The sequence below is a fragment of the Balaenoptera physalus genome, assembly GCF_965194825.1.
Source record: "Balaenoptera physalus genome assembly, chromosome: 7".
Classification (NCBI taxonomy): domain Eukaryota; kingdom Metazoa; phylum Chordata; class Mammalia; order Artiodactyla; family Balaenopteridae; genus Balaenoptera; species Balaenoptera physalus.
Window position 1 is genome coordinate 69,076,438 of NC_138886.1, and position 15,324 is coordinate 69,091,761.

Sequence of the window (15,324 nt, forward strand, 5' to 3'; positions counted from 1 at the left end):
GGAAGAATCAACATTGTGAAAATGACTCTACTACCCAAAGCAATCTACAGATTCAATGCAATCCCTATCAAACTACCACTGGCATTTTTCACAGAACTAGAACAAAAAATTTCACAATTTGTATGGAAACACAAAAGACCCCGAATAGCCAAAGCAATCTTGAGAACGAAAAATGGAGCTGGGGGAATCAGGCTCCCTGACTTCAGACTATATTACAAAGCTTCAGTAATCAAGACAGTTTGGTACTGGCACAAAAACAGAAATATAGATCAATGGAACAGGATAGAAAGCCCAGAGATAAACCCACACACATATGGGCACCTTATTTTTGATAAAGGAGGCAAGCATATACAGTGGAGAAAAGACAGTCTCTTCAATAAGTGGTGCTGGGAAAATTGGACAGGTACATGTAAAAGTATGAAAATAGAACACTCCCTGACACCATGCACAAAAATAAACTCAAAATGGATTAAAGACCTAAGTGTAAGGGCAGACACTATCAAACTCTTAGAGGAAAACATAGGCAGAACACTCTATGACATACATCACAGCAAGATTCTTTTTGACCCAGCTCCCAGAGAAATGGAAATAAGAACACAAATAAACAAATGGGACCTAATGAAACTTAAAAGCTTTTGCACAGCAAAGGAAACCATAAACAAGACCAAAAGACAACCATCAGAATGGGAGAAAATATTTGCAAATGAAGCAACTGACAAAGGATTAATCTCCAAGATTTACAAGCAGCTCATGCAGCTCAATAACAAAAAAACGAACAACCCAATCCAAAAATGGGCCGAAGACCTAAATAGACATTTCTCCAAAGAAGATATACAGATGGCCTACAGACACATGAAAGAATGCTCAACATCATTAATCATTAGAGAAATGCAAATCAAAACTACAATGAGATATCATCTCACACCGGTCAGAATGGCCATCATCAAAAAATCTAGAAACAATAAATGCTGGAGAGGGTGTGGAGGAAAGGGAACACTCTTGCACTGTTGGTGGGAATGTAAATTGATACAGCCACTATGGAGAACAGTATGGAGGTTCCTTAAAAAACTACAAATAGAACTACCATACGACCCAGCAATCCCACTACTGGGCATATACCCTGAGAAAACCATAGGTCAAAAAGAGTCATGTACCAAAATGTTCATTGCAGCTCTATTTACAATAGCCAGGACATGGAAGCAATCTAAATGTCCATCGACAGATGAATGGATAAAGAAGATGTGGCACATATATACAATGGAATATTACTCAGCCATAAAAAGAAATGAAATGGAGGTATTTGTAATGAGGTGGATGGAGTTAGAGTCTGTCATACAGAGTGAAGTAAGTCAGAAAGAGAAAAACAAATACAGTATGCTAACACATATATACGGAATCTAAGGGGAAAAAAAAAAAAAAAAAAAGGCCATGAAGAACCTAGTGGCAAGACGGGAATAAAGACACAGACCTACTAGAGAATGGACTTGAGGATATGGGGAGGGGGTGGGGTGAGATGTGACAGGGTAAGAGAGTGTCATGGACATATATACACTACCAAATGTAAAATAGATAACTAGTGGGAAGCAGCCGCATAGCACAGGGAGATCAGCTCGGTGCTTTGTGACCATCTAGAGGGATGGGATGGGGAGGGTGGGAGGGAGGGAGATGCAAGAGGGAAGAGAAATGGGAACATATTGTATATGTATAACTGATTCACTTTGTTATAAAGCAGAAGCTAACACACCATTGTAAGGCAATTATACTTCAATAAAGATGTTAAAAAAAAAAAAAAAAAGAATGTTTTTTATTGCTCTGCCATACCTAAAATTGCTTAGTCCATACTCTCTTAGGCACATCATTTTTCAAACTCAAACTTTTAAGTTTCATCAGAAAAGAGCACATTATCCTAGATGCAAAGTGAATGCCTACTAACTCATGTTCTATGGATATGTGCCATTATTCACCAAATAAGCAAGCCCATATGTTTTAAATTGAAGAAATAATCTTGCAGGAAGCACTGTTAAGATACCATAGACTTTGATTCTTTGGCAAACTGAAGTATTTTGTTCTGGAAATTGTATCATCCATGGAGCCCTAGCCCTCACCATTTGACTTGTAATGGATATAGCTCCAAATAAATAGTCTACATTCACAAAAAAAAAAAAAAAAAAAAAAAGAATATTTAAAGCGAACGCTTCTATAATGGATTTAGATATAGAAAGTTCTTAAAGGGTTGTTGTGGGAAAAAAAAGGGCTGATATATGTGAACAAATTCATAAAACAGTTAGTTCATAAAACAGTTAGTTAACACATTCCTAGCAGGTCATTTTCTCAGAGAGGAGGCCCAAAGTCTAAATCATAAGAATAAAACCTGCTTTTCTTATACAATCAATGTTATAATACAGGGCTATGTTACTGAGTAAGGGCTTGGTTTTTAATTCTTTATCAGAATGGTCCCCTGAGATTATACAAATGCCTGTACACTATGAAGATTTTAAAATAATTGAAGATCAATTAGGCAGGCATCAAAGCAGTTAATGACTTAAAATTATATTTAATGATACAGTAGCATAAGGTATTATTCAATGACCTCATCTTCTTTCTCTATAATTTCTAGGTTACACTGCAACAAATGAGAAATTCAAATAATTCTTTTCTCCAACTTGTATTAAGAACATTTTTCAAACACAGAGAAAAAAATGAGAAAGTAGAACATCTTAATTGTTCTAGATTCACTCATTACCTAGATTCAACAAATTTTTTTAATGTGAAAAGCATTATGTACAAGCCATTATACCTCCTTATGAGTATGTTTGTCTTTTATTTACACCTTTATTAAGGTACAATTTACATATCATAAAATTCAACTATTTTAAGAATACAAGTCAATGATTTTTTAGCCATTTATAAAGTCGTGCAGCCATCACCAAAATCCAATTTTAGAACATATTCCCTCATTCCCCCCAAATTCCCTTGAGCCATTTTCAGCATATGCTAGGTCCTTTGCATTTTCATGTAAATTTTAGGATCAACTTGTCAGTTTCTAAAAAAGCAAATCACATTGGAATTTTGTTGAATCTAGAAACCAATTTGGCAAGATTGCCATCTTAACAACTATATTATTTTCCCATTGCCTTTGTAACAAATGACCACAAGCTCATTGGCTTAAAACAACACAAATTTAATATCTTACAGTTCTAAAGGTAAGAAGTCCAAAATCAGTCTTACTGAGCTAATTTTAAGGGGTGGCAGATGTGGTTCCCTGGGGGTCAAGCCTAGTTGTAGAACCTGTTGGCTGGGACAGTAGGTCACAAAGGACACTAGAGAGGCTTAATATGTAGTAACAGGAAGGCAAATCATACCCCCCGGGGGATATAGAAACAGAAAGTATTTGGAGATCCAGGTAGGTTACTCAGTTTGGAGACACCTGAGATCTTACTCCATAGACTGCTGTCCAGGGAGAAGACCCCTCTGAGGAGAAACTCAGAGGTCTGGAAAGAGTCTCAGAAAGTCTCAAGAGGTAGCATGGTCTTAGTGGGAAAAGCATGGGTAGTGAAATCCGATAGCTGTGGGTTTATTTATTAAGAACCGTGCATTGATGAAATAATATACATATAGCTGTCAATACTACCAAGTAAGGCATCTAAACCAGTGGTCCCCAACCTTTTTGGCACCAGGGACGGGTTTCGTGGAACACAATTTTTCCACGGACGGGGGTGGGGTGGGGCTGGGGGGAAGGTTCAGGTGGTAATGTGAGCGATGCGGAGTGAGGGAGAGCAGCAGATGAAGCTTCGCTCTCTCACCGCCGCCCACCATCGCTCACCTCCTGCTGTGCGGCCCAGTTCTGATCTAAACCTTCTCTTTATTTTCCCACTTCCACCAGCAGCCTCATCTAGCACCTGGATGTTCTGCAAAGTGAACCTGCATTTACAATAGAAAACTCAATCCGTCCCTGAATTTCACTTTCCCCTCTTTGAATTTAACCACAATTTTACATTCTAGTGTTTAAAGCTTCCAAAGGTTAATTTTCAATGCATACAAATTCAATAAGCCACAGAGAGCTGACTTTTTTTCTAATTTCACAAAAGTTCTTCGACTCTTTGTTTCAGTCTCTGTGATATGAGAGAGAAGATTTACTCTATTTTTAAATGGAAATCATACATTTTTTTCCCAGTTGAATTTATTGTATTCTGTGATGTGGAAATTTGGTGCTTCTAGTATCCATTTGTCTTGGCAGTAAAGCTAATCCAAATTGCATTCAGAAGAGAATTTTCACCTGCTAGGAGGAGAGATGGGCTTCTATTAGGTAGACAACTCAGTTCTATTATGAGGATTTTAATTCTTCCCTAGTAATGCTGAGGGATAAAGCATATGATGCAGCACTCAAACTGCAAAATAATCTGACTGGACTCTGTGTACTTGCCCAGTAGCCCAAATCACCACCTCCCAATAGCCATGAAAGGCCCAGTTCACAGATAGTATTTACTGCCTGCTTTAAGGATAACTAGTGCAATTGTTTCTCTAGATCAGCAGTTCCAAAACTTTTTGGAGTCATGGACTGCTTTGAACATTTGCCAAAAGCTACAGATTCCAACTTCAGGCAAAAGTTCTGTAAACTGACACATATAATATTTTTCAATCAATATCCTTTATTGCACTGGAAATTGATTTCCTTCATAGATAGAATAGGAAAATGTTGCCCAGAAAGAATTATATCTCTCATTCTCATTTTTCATATAAACATAATTGAATACTTGCTAAAAAAAAAAAAAAAGGTCCAAAACAGCAAACAAAATTAAAAGTAGAAACTAATTCTGAAAGTTTATTTCAGTATCAAGGAGGTTGTTTTTGGCCTGTACAAGAAGTTGGAAATGGTGTCTTGAATATGTATGACTTTGACCCAAATGCTTTCCAACTTTTCATTTTAACAGCTGAAAAATTTTAGAAATGTATATGGTACCCATAGCTCCCTTTGCCAGACAAGGACAAGCTTATTTCTTGGCACTTGAATTCCCTCAAGATTCTTCCAGTTGAATTCGCAATGCATCATTTTCTTCGTCCTGTGTCACTGTCAGCTTTGTCTGTGGCTGCGTTATTGATGCTGCTTATATCATCAAGGAAAGGATGTCTTCTGAATCTGCTTTTTGAAATTTTAAGCAAATAATCTGAGCAGAAGTATTTTTCTGCGATGTTTGATTGTGTCTTCAGATTTCTGACTATACCAAACTCACTAAGGCTTTATCTTCTTTCCTCCATTTATAGAAGCCCTTTCTCTAGCTTTAGAACATTAGCCTAGTTAGCTTAGTTTTCTATGTCCAATTTTATCTTCCAGAATAGCAAAAAAAAAAAAATCTTGGCCAAAATAGTTTTTGTTTTGTTTATTTTTACTAGCATCCCTAACAGTGACTGTATAGGAAGATTTTACTCACTCCCATGGCCAAAAGTATTGCTGAGAAAATCAAATCATGAATGAATACCTTCCTGTCAGATTTCACTGAGCAGGCTTTCCTCTTCTCTCTCATGAAACTGAAATTTCTCCCTGATGCTTCCAGCTACTCTTTAAAGACTTGTCCTCAAGAAAACCAGTGAACTTCGGTTTAGTAGAAAACATTTGTACTTTGCTCTTATTTCTTAACAAAATCATTTGAAAACAAGGTGAACGAAGGCCCTGGCTCTGGTGAAATTGAGGACTTACTCTGAGTAGATGGTGGCAAAACTTCTTTCAAGTCCTTTCGCAGAGTCTCTGAGTGAAATGCATGCCGTTGAGGACAGTGATGAGTCATGAATGACATACAGAGCCTCTTTGTTCATCAAAACAGCAAACCAGATGTGTTACCAAGTCCTGCAAGGGCTCCATCTGTGCCCAGGATATCAAGATAATCCTCATGGGGAGGTTTTCTTGGCAAAGAAACTTGTCACCATTTTGGAGACAGTAACGGCCTTTGAAGTTTCAAAATAGGGTTCAGGAAAGAAGAATTCTACTTTTAAGTATAGGCCGCACCCAGCAGCTAAAATTCAGTTGTGGAATGTAGTGGTTTCATCCAGATGCATGTTGAAAGGAAAGGGTGAGTTGCCACCAATTCTTCTATGATGTGCTTAAAACTATGAGAAGAATTTGGGGGTAGGTGATGTTACTTGAATAAAGACACTGCTTCAGATTTCTTCCTCTGTTTCAAGTCACATACTTGCTCAGCTGTTTCCAAGGCACATGGATTAACTAAAACTTCTCCAGTTGTGCTTGGTAATGTGATAAGCAACCTTATTCAATGCTTCAAAACAAGATTTTATGTTTGGGAAAATTTTAAGATTTAGTAGGATCCCAAACCTTTTTCTTAAAAAAAAATCTGGTTAATGAAGGTTTTCCCCCAGCATTGTTACCTAGCAATTTTGGTTATGAAAGCCATATCAAAGGACACATTGGTGTTACTATACCTCCTTTTCTTGAATATTTTCCAATTGAAGGCAGAGCTCACATAAACATAGAAAGATGTTTACTAACATAAATGTCAGAGCATGTGCAATAAGAAATCATGAGACATCATTACACACTTTAAGATCCTGAGCATATACAATAGTATCCAGTGCCATCTCACATTTATTTAGAATGAAACAATATCTCGACTTACAAACTGACATTAAAGTGTATGTTTTTAACAAAGACCATTTAGGAATAAATTAAAGTAAACAATTTGATTGGTGGATGCATGTATGCCAATTCATAGAACTCTTGGAAGCCATCTATAAGGGGCTGTGTACTTCAGGTCAAGAACCTCTGGCTGAATTCTTTAAAATCCACCTCTGGATTAAGTCAGATCAACAGAAGATATGCCCTTAATCCACTTTCAAATGGCTCTCCATAGAACTGCTTCTACTGAATGATGATGCCTCCAATTTAGAGTGAGGGTCACTGTAAGAAACAGTCCCATAAAGCTTGTTGCTATGTTAACTATATAGATACTATGAAAGATGTTTTCGTCACGTTACACAGTTTTCTCTCTGTCTCTGACAGCCACAGTAAAAGTTTATTTTTATCTTATGGACACCTTGAAACACAAAGTGAATCATATTTCCCTTCACAGTGGTTTTGAGAAGATTTAGAACCATATTTGTGGCCCACCAAATACAGAGTCATTATTTTTGAAATCTTAATGGCTCAAAGTTAGTTCAAGCTGCTGTTTTAAAGCTGCCAGCTGTTTTCTGATTCATTTTTGAGAAGGACTATTTTATATGTTAAGAAAAATATTTTCATTTATCTTTTGCAAAGGTAAAGCCAAAAATCTTATTTCAGAATGGAGAACTATGGATAATATGGGAGCTAAATTTCTCTTAGTACTAATGTGAAACTTTGCCCTTTTTTTAGGGTACTCACATCTGTGTGGACTATTATGCTATTGCCTAAAAAATGGGCCTGACACTGAGGGTGAGGAAAAAGTAATTTTCTTCCCCTCTCATTAGATCCCAGTGAAAGGTGGGGTCCTAGACTTCCAATAGGGAAATCAGAGTCAAAAAATTCCTTTGTGGAAGGTAAGCTGGAGCCTGCCACTAGAGTAAGTACAGGAAAAAGGAGAGCTATATGGCAAGAAAGCACTGCGTGTTTTCTTCTGAGACATTTATGTTCCTGTTCTTTTGCACCTGTTCTTTTTTGGTTTCTATGGTTGTATGTATCTTGGTGTAAGTATGGCGTCTCTTCCTTGTGATTGTAGCTTTAAGGCTAGCACCAATCTTAACCCTCATATTTTCTTTAGTCTCCTAAAAAGCAATGGAGGAAAAAGTGGGCACAGAAAGTATACAGAAATCACAGTTCTGAGTCTAAGACAAGACTCAGTATTGTCCACTGTCTGTTTAACCCACTGGGAATTTGGTCCCTCTGCAGTGGCTTTCTGAGAATTTACAGGGATGGGCATAAGAGGTGGCAAAAAAATGAAGAATCAGTTTCCACCCAGTCCTCTACTAGGCAAACACTTTCTAAAGACATACAAAAACTGACCCATAAGTTGTAGAACTGAGCTCAGTAGTTTGAATAAAGACAAACAGCAAGCAATGTCGAATAACATCTGAAAAATGCTGCCATTTAAACTCTCCTATTCTGAGCTGCGCTCTGCTGAGTCAAAAGGCTAGTTCATGCACGCAGCTGACATATGATTGCTGTTGGAGATCTCTCAGTTGCATTAGATATGCAGAAAGACTGATGAAAATAATTGCACTCTAAGAGAAACTGTTAAACATTTGTGACTTAGAACATGAAATGATTAAAAATTACCTAATACAAAAATTATAGCAATGAGGATTTCATTTACTACTCTAAGAACTACTAGAACATTTAATAGGAATTTCATGTTTGCAGCAGGCAAATGTCTCTACTTCTTCAAGATACTGGGATTTGGCAATTGAAACCATTTTATCTACCCCAACACCGACTCATTGCAAAAACTCTAAGCTTCTGATATCATATGTAGTGTGTCCAGACTGGAATTACTCACAGGTGTAATAAACTTTTTCCTGAAATGTATACAAATCAAAGTTTTACAAATTTAATTTTTTTAATATGGTCACAGGTTAGGAAATTTATACTGTTAGCATCAATTAAAATTTTGAAAAATATAGTGTAGCATTTTGTAAAGCAAAGAATTATTTTATAAGCAAAGACTCTTCACCTAGTTTCTCTGCAAACTGTGTGCACTTGCCCAAGTTGCTTCACATTTGGGGGGCTCAGCTCCTTATCTGTAAAACGATGTATCTTTACTTCACTTTATCTGTATCTCGAAGGCTACTTCTACTCTAGAGTTTCATAATATGTGGTACATATAGACAAAAATTGTCCTGTTAAAGCTCTACTCTATAAAGGGCACTATTATCCTGGAAAAAGTCAGGGAGGGTCAATGTACCCAGTCTAGAAACTTATCTATAATTTTTTTTTTTCCTTAGGACTTTATGGCAACAACAACATGTATTAGTGTAGAATAGTTGGACCAAAACCCAGAAATTTTTTTAACTCAATATTTATGAACCATATTCCTAAAGAGGTTTGTTTCCTCTACCAAATTCTACAAAATGCCTGCTAATTAATATTATTGCTACTTGATGATTATTGGAGGATGGATAGCTTCTCATTCTGTGTGCACCACCCTAGGTTATTATTTGGGTCCTGTGTTTTCACTATTTTGAACACTATTCTATAGTTTAAAAAGGAGACAATGTGTAAGGTTTCCTCTCTTCACATTTTAAAATTTGAAATATTTTCATTGTAGAATCTGATTAGCCAGACTCTTGGTTGGAAGTGACTAAAATGCAATCCAAATGCTATATATATATATATATATATATATATATATATATATATTCATAAAAGAAAATTATGGAATGGATGAATGAGGTTGGGCTGGCCATAAAGGATGATGGAAATTCTTTCAGGGTTCTGTTTTTCAGTTCTCATTCTTTCTGCATGTCAGTTCCTTTATCCTTCTGCATATCCTTTATCCTATGTGGCAGGGGATATGGCCACCAGCATCTCTGAGGACATATCCTTGTACCTCCTGGCAAGAAAAGAAAAAAAGGCCCCCAAGAACAACTCTGATTGAACTGGCTTAAATGACATGCCAATTTCTGGCCCTTCACTGTGGTGAGGTGCATGGGGTATGCTGAATTTCTTATTCCAACAGTAGGGAAGAACAGTTCTTCAAGGGAACAGGAGCTATATCACTACTGGAAGAAGGAGGGCAGGGGTCTGGGTAGACAAAAACAATGAGAATCATGGTTGATTCATGTGGATGATGATGAAGATGTCTTTATGTATGGAGGACTTTACAACGTTAAGAAACACTTTCACATACACCATGTCTGTTGGTCTCCCCAGAAACCCTATGAAATTTGGTTGTTATCCCCATTTTATAGGTGAGGAAACAGGCTCAGAGTTCTGCAGCTAGCACATGCTATAGTGGTAATTAAACACTTAACTAAAATTTAGGATAATTTAAAAGTATCCTTCCAAACTTTAAGTGGCTTTTCACATTGTCACCCTGTAAACTGATGTGGCTCCATATGTTTTAATATTTCTGAAAAATGTTTATATACCAGTGTTTCTGTTAAGTTCATCCCTGAGCATGTGCAAATAATTTGAAAGATTTACCCATAGCCTTCCTTTTAGTTCCTTTGCCAAAATTTGTTATTTTTCCTTCTATATTCTCCTTAATTTCCTGATCTTTCTTGTTCTCTGACCAAACCTAAAGTGGCGGAGAAGCATGCATCAACCAGCCTGATTTCTTCTTCAGATCGTTCAATACCTCCAACCTCTAGTGTGTAATGTGACTGTCCCTGTTTAGAGGGATTAAATCTTGGGCACCAGTATTATCTGTTACCTTTTAACTTGGATTCTGCGCTGTTTCATTAAATATACCATTTATTTGTAGGCGTAAGAGGTATCCTGGAGGAGTAGAAATGAGAAGGGTTTGTATTTGGATAAATTATGGTTCTAATTTGGGCTACCACTTTCTAATGTGTGATACTAGAGGGATCAGGGAAGCAGACTCAGCCAGAGTGATCTGGACTAAGAAATGTATTCTGAGTACAGAACCTGCTACCCCTGTGTCTGGTGGTGCTGGCATCTGTCTTACTGTCATCCTTACCATATGTCTGTCAAAATCCTGGATGACTTCCACACCTACATCAATGATTTGTTCTGCACCTTTAGTTTCTTTCTATAGTTTCCTTCAGTCTGTCTGAGCCACTTACTCTTAAGGTTATACTGTACACATTACATTCACCAGTACAAGTTTTGAAATCTCCCTTTGAAGCACTCTTCTCTCTACCCATTACATCTTATTCTTCCTCCTCGGTTATTCTGGTATTCCACCAAGTCCTCATCTCCCACTGAGTTTTTAATCCTTTGTCCCACTACTTCTCTTTCCCTTACACACTTCGTCGTCACTTCTCTTCTTACCTAGCTTAGAGCCTAGAGACCACTAATAGAACTACTCTATTACAAACTCTTTTAAGTCCTACACCCTTCTCTTCCTCTATCATAGTTGCCTTAAAAAATCCTAATGCAATTTAAACCTAACTATCTGTTTCCTCTGTGTCAGCACCCAAGCCAAACACTGGAAAGCGAGAGAGCAAAATGGAAGCCCAGTCTTTTGTAACCTAATCTCAGAAGTGACATTGCATCACTTCTGCTGTATTCTATTAGAAGAAAGTCAGTAAGTCCAGTCTATGGTCAAGGGGAGAGACTGTGCAATGGCATGAATACCAGGAGGCAAGGATCATTGGAAGCTACTGAACATTTCAGAGGCTGCCTACTACATCTAAGTTGCCAGTGACCCATATCTCAGCAATGCCAATGGGCAATTTTCTGCCCTCAGCTCACTTGACCTCTCAGTGGGATTTGATACAATTGATTATTTCTTCCTTAAAACACTGAGTCTCTAGGTTTCTAAGACAGCACACTGGTTAAGTTTTTCTTATTAATGACCCCTTCTCCTCTACTGACCTCTAAATACTGGCACGCTTGAAAGCTCTGTCTTTGGCCTTCTCATCTTTATATCTACATTCTTAGCTGATCTCATTCTATTCCATAGCTTTTAATAGCATCTATGTGCTGACAAGTCTCAAATCTGTGGCTCCTCCAGTATCTTTCTTACAAGCTCCAGAATCATACGCCCAACTGCTTACTTAACATTTATTCCCACTTGGAGGTCTGACACATATATCAAACCTTTCATATTTAAAAGAAGAACTATTGATTTCTTCCATCTCTACCCTCCTCCTCCATCATCTCCTACCCCACTATCCCCTCTGCTCAAGTAAAGCACCCTTGATTTCAGTTGGTGCTTGGCCTTGAGGACAGCTGGTACAACTCTCAGGGAACAGGAGTTTTTATTCTATTCAATTTTATATACTTGTGGAGCTCGAGCTTTGGATAGACAAAGAACATTACTATAATAATAGCTACTGTTTACAATAGCACCACTGGGTACCTGGCATTATTCTAGGTGAATTAAATTTATTTATCACTTTAATTCAGTCCTTCAAACAACTGTAAAACATAGATATCATTATCCTCATTTTGTAGATGAAGAAACTGAGTCTCAGAGGGTTTAATGTTGTATTTGCTTAAGATCTCATTGTGGGTATCAGTTAGGCTTAGGTTCAACTGTAAATGACAGGAACCCAATACTGGCTAAAACAAAATGCAAGCTTGATTTTCCTCTCACAGGCCACATGGGCTGGTATGGTGGCTTCACAACCATCAGACTCTGACGCATGTTGCTCTCCATCCTCCATACAAGGCTATCTGATGGTCCAAGATGGTTGCTCTAGCATCAGCTTTCATGGCCACCTACTTGCCAGCAGGAAGAGCAAAAAGGGGGCGGAGGGAAATCCCACTTCTCTTAAGGACACTTCTTGGAAGTTACAAAGTTACTACTTCTCTTCATCTGTTCAGGTGGCTATAGAAAATTACCATAAACTGGGTGGTTTACAAACAGCAGAAGATTGTCTGGAGAATGGGAAGTCCAAGATCAAGGTGCCAGGAGAGTCTGCATCTGTTGAGAGCCCTCTTCCTGGTTCACAGATAGCCATATTCTTGTCCTCACATGGTGGAAGAGGCAAGGAAGCTCTCTGGGGTCTTTTTTTAATAAGGGCACTAATCCCATTCATGGAGGCTCCACCTTTATGATCTAATCACCTCCCAAAGTCTTCTTCCTAATAAAATTGGAGATTAGGACTTTAACATGAGTTCTGGGGGGACACAAACATTCAATCTATAGCGCTATTTCTACTTGCAACCTTTGACCAGAACTTAATCTCAAAGCCTTGCCCAGCTGCAAGGGAGATTGGGAAACATAGTCTAATCTCAGTGACCATGTGCCCACCTAAATTCAGAATTTATATTATCCTGAGGAAGAAGAGGAAATGGGTTTTAGAGGACAATTAGCGGTCTCCTACAATAGGGACATAAACACAGGGTTGTGTGGTTCTGGAGATCACAACCTTTCTGTCTTCCCATCCCCGCCTCCTGAGCACCTTAGCAGCTAAGGGTTCCAAAGACAGCTTTGCCATGTGTCCTGGGGCAGCTTGTGTGCCTCTGAAACTCAGCCTCTGACACATATGCTACAGGCGAGGTCAGTTATTTCCTCAGTTTTTTACTCCTCAGCATTTTGAATACTTTTATAAACTTATCCCATATGTTGTGATTATTTGTTTTCAGTTTTTATGAATCAAACAGTGGCTAATTGGTAAGTTTATTACATGAATGACTGAATTAATGAACAACCCGATATTGTTTATGTAACTCCAGCACATTGTCTGGCATTTCACAGATGTTCAACAAATACATGTTTATTGAATAGATGGACGGCTGGCTGGCTGGCTAGAAAGTCAACAGCTTTCCTAATTCAACATTTTTGTCTGATTTTGGATAAACACAGCCTTTGCCTTCAGGATTGGGAGAAAAGAAAGGAAAAAGGATACAGAAGATGAGATATATTTACACAAGTTCTTCCACCCCCTACTTCTTTCTCTCTCTTTAGTATTGATGCCACAATCATGAACTTTTCTATCTAAATGGACCTCCATAATACTTACTAGGAAATGTCCTGAGTATAACACATTCAAGACTGATGACCAATGTATTAATGTTTCAGAATTTAGGAGTATTTAGGGAAGTTGTAACAAATTTTATTCAGCCAAAGTTTACATACTTTTCTCTTTGTGATGCCTTCTTCACTGAAAACCTAAATAGAATTTCACATTTCAAAGCCCTAAAGGTGAAATAAATTTTTAAAAATCCTTTGCAAGGTAGTATAAGTGAATTCACAGTTATTTCAACTTCATAAAGAAGTAAACATCATCACATCCCCCATGAAGAACTCCAGCAAAAGCCCCTGACATGGTTTGACTGACTATAAACATCCAGCAGCTAAATGACTTTATCAAGCTACAATCCCTGTGCTCAGCAATTTAGAGGAAGTCAGCAGTTTAACCAAGGGTTTTTGTTTTTGCTTTTGCTGAGCAATTGGGGGCCAAAAATAAAACATTATTATATCAAACTGCAGACAAACTAAAATCTGAATACATTTGCTATCTTCTCATGGCATTTCTGTACCTAATGAGCACAGCTGAGCCTGAAGGCGTCAAGATGTTTCTCGCCATTAGGCAGTGGGGTAGAGGATTATCCAATAATGCCTGACGGGCATCGTCAGTTCTACTGTGTAAAATAGGGAAAAGGTCAGAAGAGGATGTGAGTGTTTTCTAATCAATGAAAGGGAGACCTAATACATTTCTCTGACCTTTTCGAATGCAGGGAACATGCATTATTTGCATTAACTAGCATGTTGAAAATTCCTTCTGGATTGCCAAGTGCCTTTCCATGAGTGGTGGGAAATATGATACACAGCAATCTGTCGGAAAGAGCCAATTTTCTGAACTTTGCCTCTGAATACATATAAAACGTGAAACAACTTAGTCAGTTATGTGGCATTAGTCTTCCTAATCGGTGAAAAGGTTAACATTTGTCTAACAACATTGGTGCAAGGTGCTTGGGTTTTAAAGCACCAGTATGCGTAGGACACTGGATGTTGTTAAAAGGAAACACTTTGGGAGGTAATATAAATCGTTAATATCTCCAGCAGAGTTACCACTTATTGAACACTGAAATTATTTCATTTAATCTTCACAGCAATCCTTGGAAGGACGTATGACTGGTATATTTTAACAGATAACAAAAATGTGTGGTTGGAGAGATTAAGTAATTTGGCCCCAAATCACAAAGGTACTAAATGACAGAGTCAGGATTTGAACCCAGGTCAGGCCTGACTGACTCCCAGAGCCAACATCCTTTCCCACACTTCGGTACTCCCTTTGCCTTTGCTCTTCTCAACTGGCTGCCACTGTGAGAGTTACTTAGCTTTTTGCTGCCTCAATTTCTTTGTTGGTAAAAGGGGAACAAGAATAATTTTGTATCATTGGGATTATGAGATTGAATTATATACTGGTTATAAAACATTCAGTAAAATGCTTTATTATACATACCATGCCATTAATCATTTTTTCAAATTATCACATTCAAGGGTTGGGAAGAATCTAGTTATTGCCCCCTTTTCTCATTTGGTGAGTAGCAGTTAGACTGAGTAAATGTCACTTATTGCCAACAGAGCTCATATTCAGGGTCCTGGACTGATAGAACTTGGAACACTTCACATTAAGCCTTCTTTGTAGTAATTTATGAGGAAACTGAAACCCCAACTGAGACTGAGAGAAGTATACACTTGGTAGAACTGCTTTCAAAGCTACTGATGAGCCTCTCCATGGGAGTACAGTGAACTCTTATCT